General features: G+C 38.3%; 1 protein-coding gene across 2 annotated transcripts in view; it reads left to right on the top strand.

The window, feature by feature from the left end:
- Positions 1 to 20,013, top strand: part of Maob (monoamine oxidase B) — a 121,798-nt gene that overhangs the window by 16,014 nt on the left and 85,771 nt on the right. The window contains exon 1 of one of the 2 annotated variants that reach the window (XM_036174524.1): positions 2,150 to 2,291. The exons of the other annotated variant lie outside the window; for it this stretch is intronic. The gene's annotated coding sequence lies outside the window, so the exon portion shown is untranslated. Of the gene's footprint in view, positions 1 to 2,149; positions 2,292 to 20,013 lie in introns of those variants that run through there. 2 annotated transcript variants of the gene reach the window in all.

Genomic DNA, 20,013 nt, shown 5'->3' with positions numbered 1-20,013 from the left:
ATCTATATGTCTTGAGATATTCTTATCATGAAGCAGTTTCAGCCAGTTTGAAGGTAGAGGCCATTAAATGATAAAGCCTTTTCTATCATGAGTGGAAGAAGCTGATAGGTGCCAGGGATAACACATAGCTTTTTTCTTTCCAGGTGACCTCTCTTTGACCCCTTAGAATTCCCAGAGTAAGATGAAATGTAGATGCTGGTCCCTCTACCAGCTCAAATGTGTTTCTGAGATTCTACTTCTTTCAGCATTTTGTGAGCTGTTTTAAAGTAGAGATCCAGGCCCTTTGACATGGAAATGATACAAATATGAGTTTCTTCACTTATTAGAGAAATATATGGTAGTGAAGTTAAGGAACAAATAATGAATCATACATTCATCGTTTGTGAAGACTAGATACATAAGATCAAGGTCTGTCCATGTATCCTGGACTATGATATTGGGTCTAACTATGATATCGGTTTCTGGGAAATAGTACTGTTGGTGCATATCTATTTCTTTCCCTTATCCTACCACCATTGTCATGCAGCATCCTATAAGAATTCCCATGGGAACTGAAGATACTGATTATAAAATGGATGATATAATGAGAAGGAAGAAAATGAGGCTGTTAGAGAAGTAGCTGATCTGTAGGTTCAAATGACAAGATTGCAGGTCTTTGCTTGAAGGATGTTTATCTTTGAGGGATTTGAGCAAGTAAACTAGAAGGATGGAAAATCATGACTGTATTGTAGGGTTTCCGCAGATAACTTTTTAAATTTATTTTTTGAAAATAATTGTAACATTGGCAGGCAGAGGGTGGGCTGGTGTTTGGGATTGAACCCAGGACCTCATATATTTGCTACCACTGAGCTACACCCTTAGCCCTGTATTGTAATATTTTGAGACAGCATGCACTGAGACCAAGACACAGATCTCTGTTTGATTCAACAAATAATTTAAGAGCCAGAAGAACAGTATCTTTAAGAAATAAATTAGCTATTGGTTTTACAGCTGAACAGAGGAAAAGACTAACCAGTTATATGTTCATGGATGACTGCTGTTAGATTCAGAAATACAGCAATCATCCTCTTTTGTTTGGTAATTTTCTAAATAGTAGTGTGTATTTCAATTGCCCATAGTCACTGGGAAGGATAACTCCTCTAATGGTGACACTGTGTAAAGGATGAACAGTAAGAGAAGGGACCCAAAACAAAGTACTCAGAACTCTGAAGTATGGAACAGCTGAGAGACAAGGACTTTATCTACAAGTTTGAAGATGATTAGGAAAAAAAAAACATGATTAGAATTCATTATTTAAAGTTTGTTAGAAAGAGCACTTGTTTCAACAAACTGTGTGTGTACACATGTGTACTTCTGAGAGAGAGAGAGAGAGAGAGAGAGAGAGAGAGAGAGAGAGAGAGAGAAAGAGAGAATACCACATGTCCCACCAAATAGAACATCCTGGGACTAGACTATTAGCATTATATTATCTAGCAATTTGAAGATTCTGATCTCAGACTGAAAACTGATATTGAAAACTCAGACATTGCTTACATTGTTTATGGAGGTGTGAATAAAAGGAAATTGCAGAGTACTTTTTAATCCTATGGTTTAGACTCTTCAATTTATTCTACACTCCACCCTTGGGTAGCAATATGCTGTTTTCTCTGTTTATCTATCATTGTTCTTTAATTAGAAAACATTAGCTGAATGTCAACTTCATGAAAAATGCTAGGAATGAACAACCAGGAAACAGTTCCAGCATAACACACACACACACACACACACACACACACACACACACACACACACACAATCATGTGAAATTGTGTTTCTGTGCCTGCTATCATTGGACCATGCACCAAAATGTTCTTTTCAAATAGAAGACCCTTCTTGGTTCCATGAAGGATCTTACATCTGGATAAAGGCAGGAGGCCGAAAATCACTTTGGTTTGGGAATCCAAGTTCTCTGTCCTCTGCTAGCTTTTAATTTTTTATTTACCATGGAGTGATATTTCCAGCCTCAGATGGAGATCGACAGATGATCACAGAAGTGGCCTCTGTGTTATCAGAAAATGACTGCACACAGGAGCATTCAGCAGCTGATGGAGATCATGCCGGCTTAATTGACTAACTGCCTGTGTTTCATTTTTCTCCCCTCATTCCCTTCTCTCTGATTTCATGGAGAATGTGTTCAAGGGGAAACTGAGCTGGGTGGAGATAATCCAGCTTGCTAACCTGCTATAGCTATATTGAACTTCTGTTGGACACGTCTGAGAAACAAAGGAAAGCACAAAGCTGTTGTGATGTAGGTAAGTCAGGCAAAAGCATTTTGTCTGCAGACAGAAAATTCCCTTGGATCCTGTGCTTTCTTTGTTCCTTTGTCTTCATTTCTACTAAAACTGCCAAAGCCCTCCGTTTTTTTCTCCTATTGTGCTCTTTGGAGGATGTATTTCAGCCACAGATATCTCTTAAATCTGGCTTCCTTCCCTAAACCTGAATTCCTTTGAAATGGGCTTGTAGGCTTAAGATTGTTTGAGAGGAAATTTAAAACTAGTCTATAAAATGAAAAGCACTGGTGATTTTTAAATTTCCAGTGAATAGATGTGTGCTTACAGATGTTTAAATACCTTTTCTTAGGATCTGAAAAAAGTAATGACTCAGACTTTAAAGCAGTCTTCACATTAGTGTACTTTAATCACAAAATGAGAGCACTTTTTTTAACATTTTAAAAATAAAGTGGATAAAGACTTTAACGGCATTGAAAAATGATATTTGCAGGTAATTTTTAGAGTGAGAGTTTATTTAAGCTTGCTTCTAAAACTAATCACAGCTTCATGTAAAGAATAAACAAGATGCATGTAACCCTGATGTCTGCATGGTCATTGTGTACATAAAAAAGCAATATTAATTTCTCTCCCGTAACAAATACATTTTTGCTAGATAGTGGTATATATTTTGTAAAAAATAATTCATAAATGAATTGCGGAAAGTCAGAAAAACATACAGAGTGAAAACACAGATTGGGAACATCTATTTAGCTCACACTATTGTCGAGCTGAATATTGGTTTCTCTATCTTTGGTGTGTAAGGCCTATAGCCCACACAATATAGAACTATGTAGACCATATAAACTATTATTTTTTAACTAATATTGTTTTCTAAACTGGTTCCCACAGTCTAAGAAAAAAACTTCCAGCTTCTTATTCTCCGTATTCACTGCGCACTGGGAAAAGGTCACTTCTTGTCACCCCCATGATAACAGTTTACTGCTTTCTTCTGTAATACCTAGATAACCCTTTCATCTGCTTTGCCAGCTAGCTTACTCGGCTTGCTCATTCCTATTTGCTTTGCTGCTAGAATTTCCTGTTTAAGCATCAGGAAACCAGGCCAGTTTCCAAGCCAAGAACCTTGCTTTTTAGTTAATATCATAGGGCTGCCACAGCTCTGGGGAGAGTTGATTTCTCATTTGCCTACACTGAAATACAGATTCTGGCTCTGCGGATCTGGTATTTGTCTGTGCCTGCTGGAACCTCTCTTAGCCATACTCAAAGTAGGCCAGCAGATGGGCTTGATGCCCCCAGGGGCAGCTGTCAGCTTATGACTGACGTAATTGAATGTATAAGCAACACAGTGTGCCAGACTACAGATATAGCACAGTAATAGAGTACTTGCCTAGCACACATGTGGTCCTAGGTTCCATCTTCATCACCAAAACATCTAAACCTAGTGTCCTCATCTCTTATATGGAATAACTCCAGCTTGTTTAAACTATCTTCCAGCTGCACACAGCAGTGACAAGCTCAATACTAACTTCTTTGTGGCCATTTTCCTTTGTTTCTCCTCCCCAGGCCCTTATTAGAGCTTCTGGAGACCACTTTTCAAATTCATCAGTTCTTCTCAATCCCTTGTTTTAAGGTCTGTTTTGGTACTAACTCAGACAATTTTTCTAGCTATGTTCTTCTTGTTTCCTGTTATTAGCTCTAAAGAGCACTTTTAATTTCACAGTATACTTTAAACCTGTCAACTTCTCTCTCTAATGTCATTTTTGGATCTAGAGCTTCTGCTACATATCGCTGTGCTCCCCTCAGAGTCTTCTCATTGATGGACCATCAAAGTATACAGTACAGTGGCCTCCCATTTGTATAAACCACCACCATCTATTTCCAGAACTCTTTCATCTTCTCAAACAGAAAGTCAACCTATTAAACACAAACTTCTTATTACTTCCTCCAAACAGCCATTTACAACCATTATTCTACATTTGATCTCTGAATCTGGCTATACTTGGTCCTTACTATGAGTAGAATTATACAGTATCTTTCTCTTTGTGTCCAGCTTTTTTCACTTAGCTCAGTGTCTTAAAGGTTCTTCCATCTAGTACATTATTACACTGAATAAGAACAATCTGTTTTTAATAGGAAAATGAGCAAACAAAAGAAACCCTGTTTAAGTTGTGGAACCCAATTCTTTTCAGAAGAGAATAACAAAATTATTCATAGATGAATCTAATTGCTTCACCTGTTGGCTCTTACCCCTTAGCAACTCACCTCAGCAGCTCACATTAACAAGGTAGCATGTAACCATCCTCACTTTTCTTATTCTTTGGCTCTTGAATAATATAGCTGTTCTCCTACATAGAATTCTTTTCTACCTTTATTCTCTCTCAAATCAAACTCAGAGACCTTTTGATCATCCTTCTGAATTAAAGTAGTCCACTTTGGGAGTCTCTTTATCTGACAGTCCTGTGCAAATTATATTGTGTCCCCTAAGTCCTGTTTTTCCATGACACCTTGTTCCATACATACTATTTTATCTTCTCTAATACAATTTTCAGGGGGAAGGGCAGTACAGTGCCTGGTGCATAGCAGGTTCCAAGTAAGTATTAGTTGGCTCATTGAATATTTTATTTCTTGCAGTGCAGGACATGTAACCCAGAGTCTATGCAGGTTATACAAACACTCTATCACTGAGATACATCATGAAACTTTTAAAATCTGTTTTAGAGATAAAATTTAGCACTTTGGTCTTTAAATTACATTTGAACTTTTTCTGTGCTTTCTTTTCTGAGTTACTTAAAAGAGTGTTTTCTAGTTTAAGTTGTTTTGCAATCACCAAGGGGGCTAAGAAGATTATATTTATAATCAAAGAAATATCCTCACTTTCCTCAGTCCTTTTGTCCCATTTTTAAAAACAATGACAATCCTCAGCGGTTGATGACAGTTATGGCTCCAAGATACCATAATAGAAGACACAACACCTTATCTGTATTTCTCAAACCCACAGAGCTCTAAACATTTAACGTGTTCAACAAAACTTGACCAGAATTGATGTGTCTTATTTATAGAAGATTTAAAAGTGCAGGTTATTGCATGATGGCTGTCTCAGTTCTTGCTAAGACCATTTTATAGTAGGTATCTGTGTACTGTGTTGTCTCTCACATCTGAAATTCAGTTGTGATATGAATTTAGCCCAAAAAGTTGTAGATCAAGGAAGTAACTTATATTATGTGCTAAGAAGATAATATACATTAGGAAATATGATACTAAACCCTAAAGGGTATAGAGGGTTCTGCATGCACTAACCCTTGGCTGCATTTGTCAGCTCCAGTCCCTACTCTGTTCCCTTGAAGCCATCCATGGTGTTCAGGTGTTGTAGTTGCTCACTCATTACACTATTCTGGGAACGGCGAGGGCTGAAATCACAGAATTTTCTGGTAAGAACCCTCAAGAATAGACAGTGGCTCCAGAGGTCCTGGTACCAAGGCCACATTTCTCATGAAGGCTAGTTAGTAGACTCAGTCATCTAATAAAGCTATATTTCAGTTCTTCTGATGATTTAGGGATGCTCAGTGTTATTAACCCAAACCAACAAAGTCTAACTCCAGTCTCAGTCTCTCTCTCTCTCTCTCTCTCTCTCTCTCTCTCTCTCTCTCTCTCTCTCTCTCTCTCTGATTTGGTTATACCACAAAATACGGAACTATTCCTTTAGAGACTTGGTAAGGGAAGTTGTGAATATTATTTGACAAGATAAAAAAAGAGGAATACAAATCTTGATTTGGGTTCTCCTAGAAGCAGACTCTGGGAAGGATCTGAGAGCCTTATTGGTGAAATGAATCCAACAGTACTAATAAGAAATGAAGCATGGAATGACTGTACAACAGGTGTGATTTCAAGCCTGGAGCTCAATCCTGTTTGGGAGCTGAGGAGACTCTTTAGTTATCCCCATTGAGATACTGAGGAGCTCCAGATTCAGTGGGTTCAGCAGTATGTATAGCTACCAAAAAAGCCCTCAAAGACTGAGTTACAGTGGCCCCAAGAAGTAGTGGTTGCCTATAAAAATGTATATTGAAGTAATTAAGAATGGGGCATCAAAACCTGCCATCACATATTTTATTAAAATCTTCAAACGGTTGGATATTAAGGATGCTCTATAACCCCATCACTCAGGAAGCTGAGCAAGGATAGAGAGTCCAATACTAGCTTGAACTACACAGTAAGTTCTGGGCCAGTCTGGAACCTGCAATCATTTTAAGAAATAAAATAATAACCAATGCCAAATCAAAAATAAATCATTGGATAACCTAAAAATCAATGATAACAATAATAATCAACTATATTAAGTTCCAAAATTTCATCTTACTAATTTTCAATAATAGTTTTGTTGAAGTTTGCCATACAATTTACTCGTCTAAAACATCAAATTAATTGGTGTTTAAACATGTTTCATAGGACTGTGTGATGACTGCAACCAATGTGAATTTTTTTAATGTTTTTATTTCCCTCAGAAGGTAACAAAAATATTAGAAGTCATTTCCTCAACCTCTTACTTCTTACCCATCACTGCTATCCCCATCTCTAATAGCTAACTTACTTTCTGTCTCAATAGGCTTGCCTATGCTAGGAATTCCATATGGATGGAAACATTCACTGCATGGTCTTTCATGCCTGGCTTCTTTCACTTCAGTGAAATGTTTTCAAAGTTAATCCATGTTTCAGTGTGTATCAAGACTTTAATTCACTTTAAGGATGAGATATTCTATAGTATGACTAACCCATAATTTCTTTATTCATTAATCAATGCACACCTAAGATCTTTCTACTTTCTGGCTATTAAAGTGTTGCCATGAAAATTTGTACACATTGAATGGACATGTTTTCATTTATATTGGGTATGTGCCTAGGATGAATTTCAAGGTCATTTGAAAACTTTCTATTTAAACTTTTGAAGGTCATTGTCATAAGATTAAACTGTGATCTGCAGTGGTTTACCAGATACCTTGCAGTTGCAGGTATATTTAGAAAGTAATTTGTATCAGCTGCCTTCCAAGAAGTGGGTATCCAAGAGGTGCCTGGATTACTGGATTGTCTGCTGCTCCTGTATGTTTTTCTTAGATGGCTGGGGCTGAGGGAGTCTTACTAGGCAAGACTCTTAGGCAATTTGGCTTCCTCAGGCAGGATATTGCCCTGTAGTTGACCCTTTTCTGACCTTACTTAGCTTTCTAAAAGCTAAGTAGAGACACAGTACCCATGAACCACACCTCTCCCATCCTTTTAAATCTGACTCTGGGACATCTTGAGTCTTGACCTAATAATCAAATTTAAACCTCCATTGTATAGTTAAGCCCAAAATCCAAATAAGATCACACATTGGCAGAGGTAAACCCATTCATCAAAGCACTGTTTATCCATCTATTGTTTGAGGTGATTATTTACTGGATCATGCTCTGGAAAATAATGTGAAACAAGGTAAATTTCCAGGAATGAAATGCAAAATAAATAAAAAATTGGACACACTTTAGTTTCCCATTAATAATTGACATCCATAACAGCAATGAAGGTAAAACATAATCATTACTAAAAAGATTATTCCCAGAAACAGATTTATGGTAAATAATATTTTATGTCTATTTGTGCAGATAGTATATATACAAAATAAATAGAATACATCAACATTCACGTGAGGACCAGGGTTAAAAATGTTCATAATTGCATGTATATTTAAGTGTATGCCTAGAAATGCACAGAATGCATATATATATATATATATATATATATATATATATATGAATAAATATTTACATTTTTGATTTTTCATTTTTCATTTTATACACTGTATGAGTATTTTATCTGCAAGTATATATGTACACCACAAATGATGAGCCTGGTATCTTCTGAGACAAGAAGAGGACAACAGATCTCCCAGAACTGGAATTAGAGGCATGGTTGTGAGTTGTCATGTGGAAGATGAAAACCAAACCCAGGCTCTCTGCAAGCCAAGCCATCTCTCTAGCTCTTGTATTTTTCCTAGTCACGAATTTCATATGAATACTGAGACATTTCTGTCATCCCCTGAGTCCAATTCAATCCCTTAATTGGTGAACAATACATTATATTCATCAGTTTAAAAAACACAGTGAAGATAGTGCTATTAGATTCCAAAGTTTACAGTGTAATCTAATAATGACACATTGGTGGTAATAAACAAAAAGCAATTAAGGGAAATGACTTTCTGGCCTTAAAAAACCAATAGGTATCTCTTTCTCCATTCCCTCACTGAAGTAAATTTCATAAAATAGCAAGTAGTTGAATTATTTTAATTTAAATTGATATTCAGTTGACCTTTGGGAAAAATTGCTTTCAGTGTACTTGCTTCCCTTTTCCTGAAAGTATGGAAGGTATGTAAAGGAAGGTAGGCTGTGATTTATAGAGAAATGTTGTAATTATATGACTCTCAATGATTGATTTAGATCTCTAAAATGTATACATTTATAAAAGTTTTATTTATGTAAAACTATCCTGCTAAAAGTCTAGTAAATGAAATTGTTCACATGGTATCATGACTACTGAGATACTGGGGGATGGATGTGCGTGTGTGTTGTGCTTATAATGGAACCTAGGACCTTATTTATCCTGTGTTGATGCTCTACTACTGAGCCCCAGCCCCAGCTTTTGGGTGAATTACTTTTATGTGTTCATATTAAATTTCTACCATTCAAAAACAAACAAATATACACATTTGAGTATATTTTCTCCTAGTCTTTATACATCTGTTTGCTTTGGCTCTCTATGTGTGTGTCATATGTTTATATTTTTTAAGACACAGTTTTCTATTTTTCCAGATACTACAAACTAAGCATAGTCTACATTATGAAAACCTTTACAAACATAATGTAAAGAACATCAAAGAAAGCTTACCATGGCTTAATTACCTAGTACTAAGCTATATGCCATTATGAATTATTTGTATATATAAATGACATTTTACTAAAGATACTCAGGAATAATTATTTTTTTTATATTTGGTAGTCTTTACTTAAATATTGAATCATAAATTAATTATGTCTGGTGTTAAAATATTAAGAGCTTAAGACTTTTGACACATCCTGCTAAATTGCTTTTCTATGAGCTTTCCCAATTACTCCTCTGGCTTGTTTACTTCACTCTTGGGAGCTTTTAATATCATCTTTTTATCTTTATCAAATTGAGAATGCAAGTGATATTCACAAATTGAGAGGTGAGAATGTTGCTTTTTCATTTTTAATTACTAGAAAACTCAAACATTTGTCTTGGCTCTATAAATAATTCAATTATATTTTCTGGGAGAATGATTTCTATTCATTCCTTTTCTTGACTTGTTTGCAATTGGAGCATGGGATAGAATCCCACCCTTCATTTTGAATAAACCAGCTCTTATTTATCTTTCTGTACTAACAGGTAGCTAACATTCAAATTGCCTTAGTCAAGCCTTTGAGTTTCTCTTTCAACTTGCCAGAGCCTTAAACTTCATACACTTGCTTCTGTGAGGCTTCTGACCACAGCTAGTCTATTGCTTTCATATCCAGGTGTATGGACAATAGCCACAGGGTGATGCCTGATACTGCAATTAAAATGCCCTAATCTGATAAGTAGGATTCCTTGAATTTTTTGTGTAGTACTATTATATGTATAGTTTATATTATGATTCTACTACTTTTATATCATTTTGAAGGAAACTCAGTGGTTTCAAAAGCCACATTTAGGACTAGTTATATGGGTCAGTAGTTGAGCTCTTGCCCTGAGTCCCATCCCTAATGCCGAAGAAAGAAAAAGAACAAAACAAAACCTGACCTTACTAAGCTGATTTCCAAATCTCTGTATAGTTTTGCCAAGCCGACAAACGAGAAAATTGCTAAGTATTTACTGGTTTTGCAATTTTGGGTGGGAGTGGTGACACCACCGTTTTCAGTTGGCAAAAGACTTGTTTCTTCATCTAGGAAGCATTTGTCAAGAATTTAAGGTTCCTGAGATCTGGATTACACCTCCCTTCAACAAGGTGGAATGGGGCTGCCCTCCCGTTGAACATGCTTTCACATTTCAAGTTCCAGTGCTTACTGGTATGACAGTTTAGAACTGTGCCCAAAGCTTTAGAGTGCAAAGAGTTTGTCTAAAGTACTTAAAAAATACAAGTATGTGCAGACATTTGTTTCTGTTCTTTGAGCAAGCAAAGGCTTTTCTCCTCCTAAAACCTTTGCAGCAATTGTTCCAACCTGTTGTAACACACTTACCCTTGATATCATGTGTTGAGTGTGAAAGACAAATCTTTCTTCTAAGGAAGAGTCATCCTTGACTCTGTACCAGTACCCCATCCTGTTTTATCCTTCACTAATTACTTATCTTTAGCAGTACTTCGAAGACAGGCATTCGTTTAGTTGGCTTATGATTATTAACTAAATAATTAGCTTATTAATTAGTCAACTTTTGTGTTGACATGTGTATATATGGGGTGTTTGTATATATTCATGTGGGGTGTGTGTGTGTGTGTGTGTGTGTGTGTGTGTGTGTGTGTGTGTGCACGCATATATGTGTGCATGTCTTTGGAAGTCAGAGGTTGATGCCCAGTATCTTCCTTAGTTATGCTCCACTTAATTGGTTTTCCTTTTGCCTGTTTACTTGTTTTGTAAGTGTTCATGTATGTGTGCCTCTGTGCAGGCATCTGTGAATAGTGGGTACAAGTAACTTCAGTTTCAGGGACTTTGATACCTGGGCATTGCACTCACATGGCGTACACTCACAGACACACATGCATACACGTAAGTCTTTTAAAACAATATTTTATTAATTCTTTGAGAGTTTCATATAATGAATTTGATCATATTCATTCTCACTTCTTCTCCTAACTCCTCTCAGAGCCAATCACACCACCTCCCTACCACCAGCACCCCACCTAGAAAGCCAAGTCCTCTAATTTTTTTTAAGACAGGATCTGTGTATAATAGCCCTGGCCCATCTGGAACTTACTGTGTGAACCAGGCTGGTCTCTAACTCACAGAGATCCACCTGCCTCTGCCTCCCAAGTGCTGGGATTACAGGTGTGTGTCACCATCACCTGTCTTCTTTTATTTAAAATTGAAAACAAACATTAAAAAGACACTTTTTATCCCAGGTAATGATTAAAGTACTTGCTGCACAAACTTGAGGACTTGAATTTCAATGGCCTGAGATCATGTAAAACAGAGCATGATAGGGTGCATCTGTAACCCCAGAGCTTTTTCTTCAACATGGGAGGAAGAGACAGGAGACACCCCAGAGTCTTGCAGCCCAGCTAGCCTGGATTATGTGCAATAAACAACCAAAAGGTACTATCTCAAGCAATATGGAAGGCAAAGACCAAGAGATAATGTTGTCTTCTGACTTCAAAACGTATGCCTTGGCATAAGCACACCTGCACACACACACATACACGCACAGACACCAAACACATACACATATCATATTCACGCAAAAGATTTTAACAACATAAAAAAGAAAACATTTGGGAAAGAAAATTGGGGACTGAATTTTTTTCAAGACATCTGTGATGTTGCATTTAATGTCATACTAACATTAAAACAAGTTTTGTCATATGTAAGATATGGAATAGAAGTGTGATTTGATGGGTCTAATCAGAGTAAGTTCTTTGTAAAATGAACCACTCTGCATCTTTCTGGCAATATTGCAAGACTTGCTATAAATCATCTACATTAAGCTAAAGCATGAGGATAGATGATGTGTAATAATTTCTTATATTGTCAATAAGCATTTTGGGGAGAGGAAATTTAAGAAGAAATAGAAGAACTATTAGTCTCCAAGCCCAGTCTTTTCACCACAATAGCAGGGCCCCATAGAAGCAAATAATTTTGTGCAAATAATCTCTGTATCAGCCTGGCCTGGGAGATAGAGTCAGGTTTTTTTGTGTTTTGCATTGTTGTAAAGTATACCTAGTGTCTCACAGATTATATGCCAGCACTTTACCACCAAATTACATCCTCAGCCCCTAGTTTTTTGAGAAAGGTTTTTCCTAAGTAGGTCAGGCTGGTCTTATGTGTTCTATGCAGTTTATGTTATCCTGGAACTCTTGATCTTACTGCCTCAGTCTCCTAACTATTGGCATTACAAATGTACGCCACTATTCTAGTTAGTTTTTGTCAACTTGATATAAGCTTGGACCATCTTGGAAGAGGTAACCTTAACTGAGAATAATGGCTCTGTTACAGTGGGCTATGGGAGAATCTGTGTTGCAACTTTCTTGATTAATTATTACTATGGAATAGTCTACCCCACTGTGGGAAATACCAAACATAGACAGGTGGCCCTGGGGTGTATAAGAAAGTGGGTTGAGGGGGCTGGGGAGATGGCTGAGAGGTTAAGAGCATTGACTGCTCTACCAGAGGTCATGAGTTCAATTCCCAGCAACCACATGATGGCTCAAAACCATCTGTAATGAGATCTGGTGCCCTCTTCTGGCCTGCAGTCATACTTGCTGTATACATAATAAATAAATAAAATGTGTACTGTTTTTTTTTTTAAAAAAAAAAAAAGAAAGGAAGGAAGTAGGTTGAACAAGCTATGATAACCAAGCCAATAAGAAATATTTCTCTGTAGCCTTGGCTTCTGTTCCTGTCTCCAGCTTCCTGCCTTGAATCCCTGCCATGATGTCCCTTCATGATGGTTTATATGCTGTAGTATAAAGTAAACCCTTTCCTCCTCAAGTCAATGCTTATCAAAGCAAGAGAAAGCAAACTAGGACAGCCAAAATGCCTCTCTGTAGTCCTCATTTTATAAATTTGAATTGGGAGAAGTAAATAAATTATTTTTTCAGGATTTCATAGTATGTAAGAGACAGGATGAATTTGAAACCTAATTCTTTCTATTTCCAAGTCAAGTGTTTTCTAAGGTATTAGAATCCTTGTTCATTCACAGGTATTTCTTGAGTATTTTCCATGCAATGATGCTAGGCTGTATATTGTGTCCTTTTCCACAACTGCTTGATGAGTTAGGAACAAACATTTTCACTCTTTAAATAGATCTGCAAGTTGAGGTCTAAAAATAGGTATTGACCCAAGTACCGCCATGGCCTCAAGGCCCCAGATGGACAGACACCACTATAATGAACAAATATGTGATGGACAGTTAGGAAAGATAGAAAAACAGACTTATGAGTGTGCTAGGGAGAGAGTGGGACCTGGAGACATGATGGTGGTAATAAGTGTGAGAGAGAACTGAGGTCTACATGCTGTCATTGCTTAATAGTGTTGGCCAGATGGTGTGCAATAGCCTGGAGCTTAGGCAGGCACAAACTCAGTTCCTGAACCTGCCCCTGGCTGTAGGATCCCCCTGGCTCTGAGTAACAACAGAGGATGTGGAAAGGTTCACTTTCTGGATTGGACCTCCTTGAAGGACCACTGTGGCCTGCCATGCTATAAGAAGCCATGTTGGCGTTGGTGGTACATGTTGCTGCCCCAGGTCTAGACAAAGTCTCAGAACCATGTGGACATATGCAGTCTGTGCCACTGCCTGATGCCTTGGTGATGCCCTCTGGCTTTGCTGCCTCAGGGAGCCATGCTGATGTGATTGGCTTGTGTAACCATAGGAGGCCATGTTGAGGCTCATGGTCTGGGCAGATATTGAGGGCTATGAGTGGGTCAGTGATCCTGATCTGACCAATGACCATGTTGATGTCCATGCCCCTGTTACCACCCAAGCCCATGCAGATGCTGATGGTCAGGACTGCCACCTGAAGGCCTGTTAATTGTGATCAGGTTGCATTATATGACATTCCCAAATAGTCAATAAATATAATAGAAGAATAGATAATGATTTGATTACAAATCAGTAGAGGACACAGAATGTGAAATCTGTCTAATTTTTAAAAATATGCTAAAGGTTTCTTTTGGAAACAATGAAAAGTCACCTTAACATAATTAAGACCATTGGACTGGCAGGGGTTTGGGACCACCACTCAGAATGACATCTAGATTTTTCTGAGTGCACTTAGGGTTGTTTTGAATTTGAGCTAAGCAAACGTTCTAACATAAATGGGAAGTTGGATCTCAGCTCCAGACACCCCTGCAGTAATTTACCCAGGCGGTCATGGACATTTTCCCCTAGATCTTTGTGGAAGTGTTCATTTTTGTTCCTCATCTGATGCTGGGCCTGACAACTGAGAGAATTACCTTTTTTATAAAGCATACTGGTCTCTGAAAAAAAAAGTCAAACTTAATAAAAGCCCAAGTAATCTCATCTGTGTTCCATTTGAGGCCTTGTGTTCACAAAAATTGCCAGCTTGTTTTGGCTTTCTTTCTGTTAAACCACCAGCTGGAAAGATTTCAACCTATCGCCAGTCTGGTGGTGTGAAATAACAGGAAATGCCTCTTTCCAAAACTAATTTTAGTTAAAAGTTTAAAATTTTAGATCTCTCCAAGAGATACCTGTGAATTTAGAACATATACCACTTCAGCATGCCTTCTTTGGGTCCTGGTCTTTCTTCTTGTGGATGAAGTACTCATTACTGTAGAAACACGAGGATCCAGAGACACTGTGAGCTGTGGAAAGCAAACTTAGGACTAGAGGAGGTAACTGGTTAGCTGTGTTTGGGAGATGAGGTGGGAATTCTAAACAGTGTGTGGTATGGAAAGAAGCACATATAGGTGGCTCAGTGTCACAAGATTGTGGAGTAGGGAGCAGAAGAAAGTGCAGAGAGCATAACTCAGTGACACAGCATGCACTTGCCTGCCAAGCATGAAAACCTGGTTTTCACTCAAGTACTGCAGAAGAGATAAGAGAAGAGAGACATTGACAGGAGCTGGGTCATACTTTTTGAGTGCAATGGAAGACTCAATGATGAAGCCTAAATTATAGGTTTGAACTCCTAGATAGATGACTGAGTCTATGTAAGAAATGAAGAAATTCAGAGAACAGTGGATACAATTTGATTGTTTACTGGTTTGAGCATATCTCTTGGTCCTTAACTTGTAAATATCCCCTAAACTAATGAGTTGTCAAGGAGCTCCATGAGGGGACAGGAAGAACCATCATCTTTGAAGCCATGTAGGGAGTTGATTAGAATTAGTAAGGACTCTGGGAAATCATTTCCTCTGATGAAGCCACATTTCCAATGAGATGAGGCCCAGATGACATCATAAAGCAATTCCAAAGTAGCACTCAGGAGGCCAGGTCTCTCACTTCTTGGGGCTGCCTTTCCAGTGGCTGAGTAGTTCATTATAGCACTGTTGTTAAGGACACACCTTCTTAATCTTGCTTCATCTTCATGGCTGGTGTTTCACTGCTCTATCTTTCATACTTTACTTGCACCACCCTGCCACTCCTAAAACCTTTGTTATTTTCAAAACCTGACTTGGAATGCAAACCAAAGGAGCAGATCTCACCAGAACTTCTAATTCTATAACTTTGAGGCAAGGCCAGACAATTGTTTCCCTGGGGCTAGTACTTAGGAGTTGAGAAAATCGATGTGAAAGTAGCTTGCGAAGCACTGAGGGATGAGGAAGAAACTAGTCTTTGCACCCAGAGAGTATGTTTCCTTTCTCAAGAAGGCTGGGGGCATTGTGAGGCAGGGAATCACTTCTGGGAAGTGTTTTTAGACTGTTTCCTTGCTCAACTCCGAATTTATGTTAAGATATCCCAGAATGGGGAATGTTGAGGGACAGGGTAATCAGTGCTACTAGTGGATGCTGGTGATAGAGAAAGCCCTACAGCCACTAATCTAATTGCATTTTAAGATACTAGATCTTGGGCATGTATGTTGCTCATAGTTGTAGAGTGTGCGTATGTTTAGTGCATACATGTGTACATACATGTACACACTAGTATGCAAGACACTGAGCATGAGTCTGTGCACTTTACAAGGTCTATACACTATTGTATTTTTCTTTTTTCTTTTTCTGAAATAGGGTCTCTTTCTGTAGCTGAGGCTGGCCTACAACTCATTTTGTAGCCCAGGTCAGGCTCAAGTTTGTAGCTGAAGTTTTTCTGTGTCCCGCCTAGTCCACAGCCACTCAGACCTAAGTAAACACACAGAGGCTTATATTAATTAAAACTGCTCAGCCATTAGCTCAGGCTTACCACTGCCTAGCTCTTACACTTAAAACTCAACCTATTTCTGTTAATGTATATGTCACCACATTTTCCATGGTGGACTGGTGTCTCCTGACTCAGCCTTCCACTTCCCAGAATTCTCTTCTCTCTTTGTCCCACCTATACTTCCTGCCCGGCTACTGGCCAATTTTATTAAAGGCCAGCACACCATCCAGGGAGCAGCATGTAATGGCACACAAGTAAAGCCACAGAAAACATGGCGACATATAGATTAACAGAAATGGACTGAGTTTAAGTGTAAGAGCTAGTCAGTAATTAGCCTGAGCTAATGGCCAAGTAGTTATAATTAATGTAAGCTTCTGAGTGATTGTTTTATAAAAGGCTGCAGGACTGTGGATGAAAGATTTGTCCTGACCATGGGCCAGGCAGGACACAGAAAAAATTCAGCTACACAAATTCATAATTTCCTGCCTCTGCCTCCTAAAGACTAGTATTACAGTTACCTGTTTTGAGTATACTGTGCTAATATGAGTCTGTTTAAGTTTCAAAAAGAAGCCGGGCACTAGTGATACATACCTTTAATCCCAGCACTCAGGAAGCAGAGCCAGGCAGATCTCTGTGAGTTTGAGGCCAGTCTGGTCTACATAGCGAGATCCAGGACAGGCACCAAAACTACACAGAGAAACCCTGTCTCGAGAACAAAACTAAATAAATAAATAAATAAATTTTAAAAAGGAAAAGGCTGGCAAAACAGTTGAGCAGGTAAAGTTGCTTCCTGCCAAACCCCAAAGACAAGAGTTCAATCCCTAGAAAACCATATAATGGAAGGTGAGAGCTGATTTCTGAAAGTTGTACACACACACACACACACACACACACACACACACACACACACACTTTTTTTTTTTAACCAAACAAAGAAGAACCTGAGCCAATGAGATGGTTCAGTGGGTAGAGGCACTTGCCACCAAACCTGACTACCTGAGTTCAATCCCAGGAAGCCACATGGCTGAGAAGGAGAGAACTCCCTTCTGTAGATTGTTCTTTGATACCCACACATGTGCTGTGGTAATCACATACCCACAAACTATACTACATAAACAGATGAATGAAAATCTAATTTTGAAAAGAAGAAAATGCTTGGTATGTGATTCCTGGTTTTAGTGCTAGAATATATTCTTCTACTTCTTTTGTTTTCTGTCTAAAAGTGATTGTTAAGGCCTCAAATGTGGTACTTTCCCATGCTTTCTTAATGGTCTATTCCTGGTCAAGTTCAAATTCTGGAGAAGTTTTCATTCCCCAGAGATCCAAAGTATTGGAGTTGGTATGATGGAGCCTCTTGGGTAGGGGTTTGTTATAGCTTTGTTAAGGCACTGAGGGGAGATGAGGTTCTGACACCAGAGTGCTTTTGGATGAGTTAAACACTTACATAAATGTTTTTGAGAATTATTTAACTTGACTAGAGTTTAATGAGAAATGCAGACCCAAAACATTCTACAAATGCCACAGAATTTGTAACAAGCATAGAATGTATATAACCTTGGCCATAGCTCACTTGAAAATGTTTATTTCCAGAAGGCTCTAGTCCCTCATTACTATTTACTGACCTGTTCAGTGTTGAAGGGTAAAGCTCTCTCATTTTCATTTCTTATGCTCCTTATTAGGGAAACATTGCTGATCCTTAAACTTTGTTACTATGAATCTCAACAGGTTTCTTATCTAACATTGGCACTGTTTAGGTCAATGCTCCAAGCCATCCAAATCTTTTGAAACAGAACTTTTGCTAGGAATCCCCTCTGATCACCATCCCCTAACACCTCAACACTCCTGAAAACAAAAAATGTCAGCATAGCCTGGCTAATTAGGACTTGCACCTTTGTGTTGTCCTGAAATAAGTTATCAATAAAGTTAACTTAATATGGATGATAAGGTTGCATGTGTACTTTAGTTTCCTAGCACTGCTGCACACAAAGGCACACAGATGAGATGGCTTAAAAGAGCAGATTCAGATCAATGTGTTGACAGGGTTGGCTGCTCCTGAGACCTGTATTGGACTCTCTTTCCCTGTCTCTCCCTTACCTTCTGCTGTTTTTTAAGAAAATTTTGACACTTCTTGTTTTGCAGGGGCATCAGTCTGATCCTTGCCTTCATCTTTGTGTGGTATACTTGTGTACATGTCTTTGTGTGCAAATTTCTCATTTCAGTTTGTGTTAAAGTTTATCCTAATGACTTCAATTTAATTAGATAATTTCTGTAAAGACTGCTTCAAATAAAGTTACATTTTGTGGTTCTAAGGGTACTGAATTTCAAGGTTTGAGTTTGGGTGGAGAGGTGGAAGAAATACACATGCTATTTGTAATTATTGTTGTTGTTTTTACTCTTTGGCTCTTTGAGGGGCCCACCACCCAGATCCCAAATAAATTACACAGAGGCTTATTATTACTTATAAATGCCCGGCCTTAGCTGGGCTTATTTCTAGCAGGCTTTTCTTAAATTATCCCATCTACCCTTTGCCTCTGGGACTTTATCTTTCTCTTACTTCTGTATATCTTACTTTCACTCTTACTCCTTTCCTGGCTATGTAGCTGGGTGGCTGGCCCCTGGAGTCCTCCTCTCCTCCTCCTTTTCTCATTCCTCAATCCTCTCCTCCAAGATTTCTCCTCCTATTTATTCTCTCTGCCTGCCAGCCCTGCCTATCCTTTCTCCTGCCTTGTTATTGGTTATTAACCTCTTTATTAGACCAATCACATATTTTAGACAGGTAAAGTACCATAGTTTCACAAAGTTAAACAAATGCAACATAAAAGAATGCAGCACATCTTTGCATCATTAAAACAAATGTTCCACAGCATAAACAAATGTAATGCATCTTAAAATAATATTCCACAACATGCAATGGTGTGCTACCCCAATTTACTCATCTAGTTGTCTTTTACCTAGATCATGGCTCCTCAGGTGAGAGCAAATTTTCCTTTCCTGAGGATTCTAGCGAAGAGTTTTGCCTCAAGCCTTCCAAAGTCCTGGACTCTCTGCTAACTGTGGCCAGCCTTTGTTGCATCACAAAGATGTAAAAGAAGAAAAAGGAACTCTTGTTCCTTTCGTCATAGGAAACACTATTTTCCATTCCCATGTTATCATTTCTCATTTTTCCTGTAACTCAAGTATGCTTCTGTTTCCAAATATAAACATGCATTAGATAAAGTTTGGAACAGACTCTAAGATATGTGTGCTTGGGTAATTTTATCACTGTGTTCCTAAACTCTGGCTCAGAAGCCCTATCTCATCTCTAGTGCCCAAGAGATGAGTACTGGAGAGAAAGAAAGTAGGTTTTATTCAGTTTGGAAAGAGAAAGATTAATGTCTTAATTACCATCTTCCATTTCTTTGAAGATATGCTGAATATTTGTATGAGGATCAAGTTAAGGGCTAGTAACGAAGATCAGCATTTCCCCCAGGATCCTGTGCTAGACTATTTATCCTAGACATGAAATGGTGAACTCTTTTTTTTTGGGGGGGGGGGGGCGCTGAGACAGTGTTTCTCTGTGTAGTTTTGGAGCCTATTCTGGAACTCATTCTGTTGACCAGGCTGGCCTCTAACTCACAGAGATCCACCTGCCTCTGCCTCCCAAGTGCTTTGATTAAAGGTGTGTGCCACCACTGCCCAGCGAGATGGTGAACTCTAT

Source organism: Onychomys torridus, chromosome X (genome assembly GCF_903995425.1).
Source record: "Onychomys torridus chromosome X, mOncTor1.1, whole genome shotgun sequence".
Taxonomy (NCBI): domain Eukaryota; kingdom Metazoa; phylum Chordata; class Mammalia; order Rodentia; family Cricetidae; genus Onychomys; species Onychomys torridus.
The sequence above is the reverse complement of the archived record's forward strand: the minus strand, read 5'-3'. Positions and strand labels throughout refer to the sequence as shown.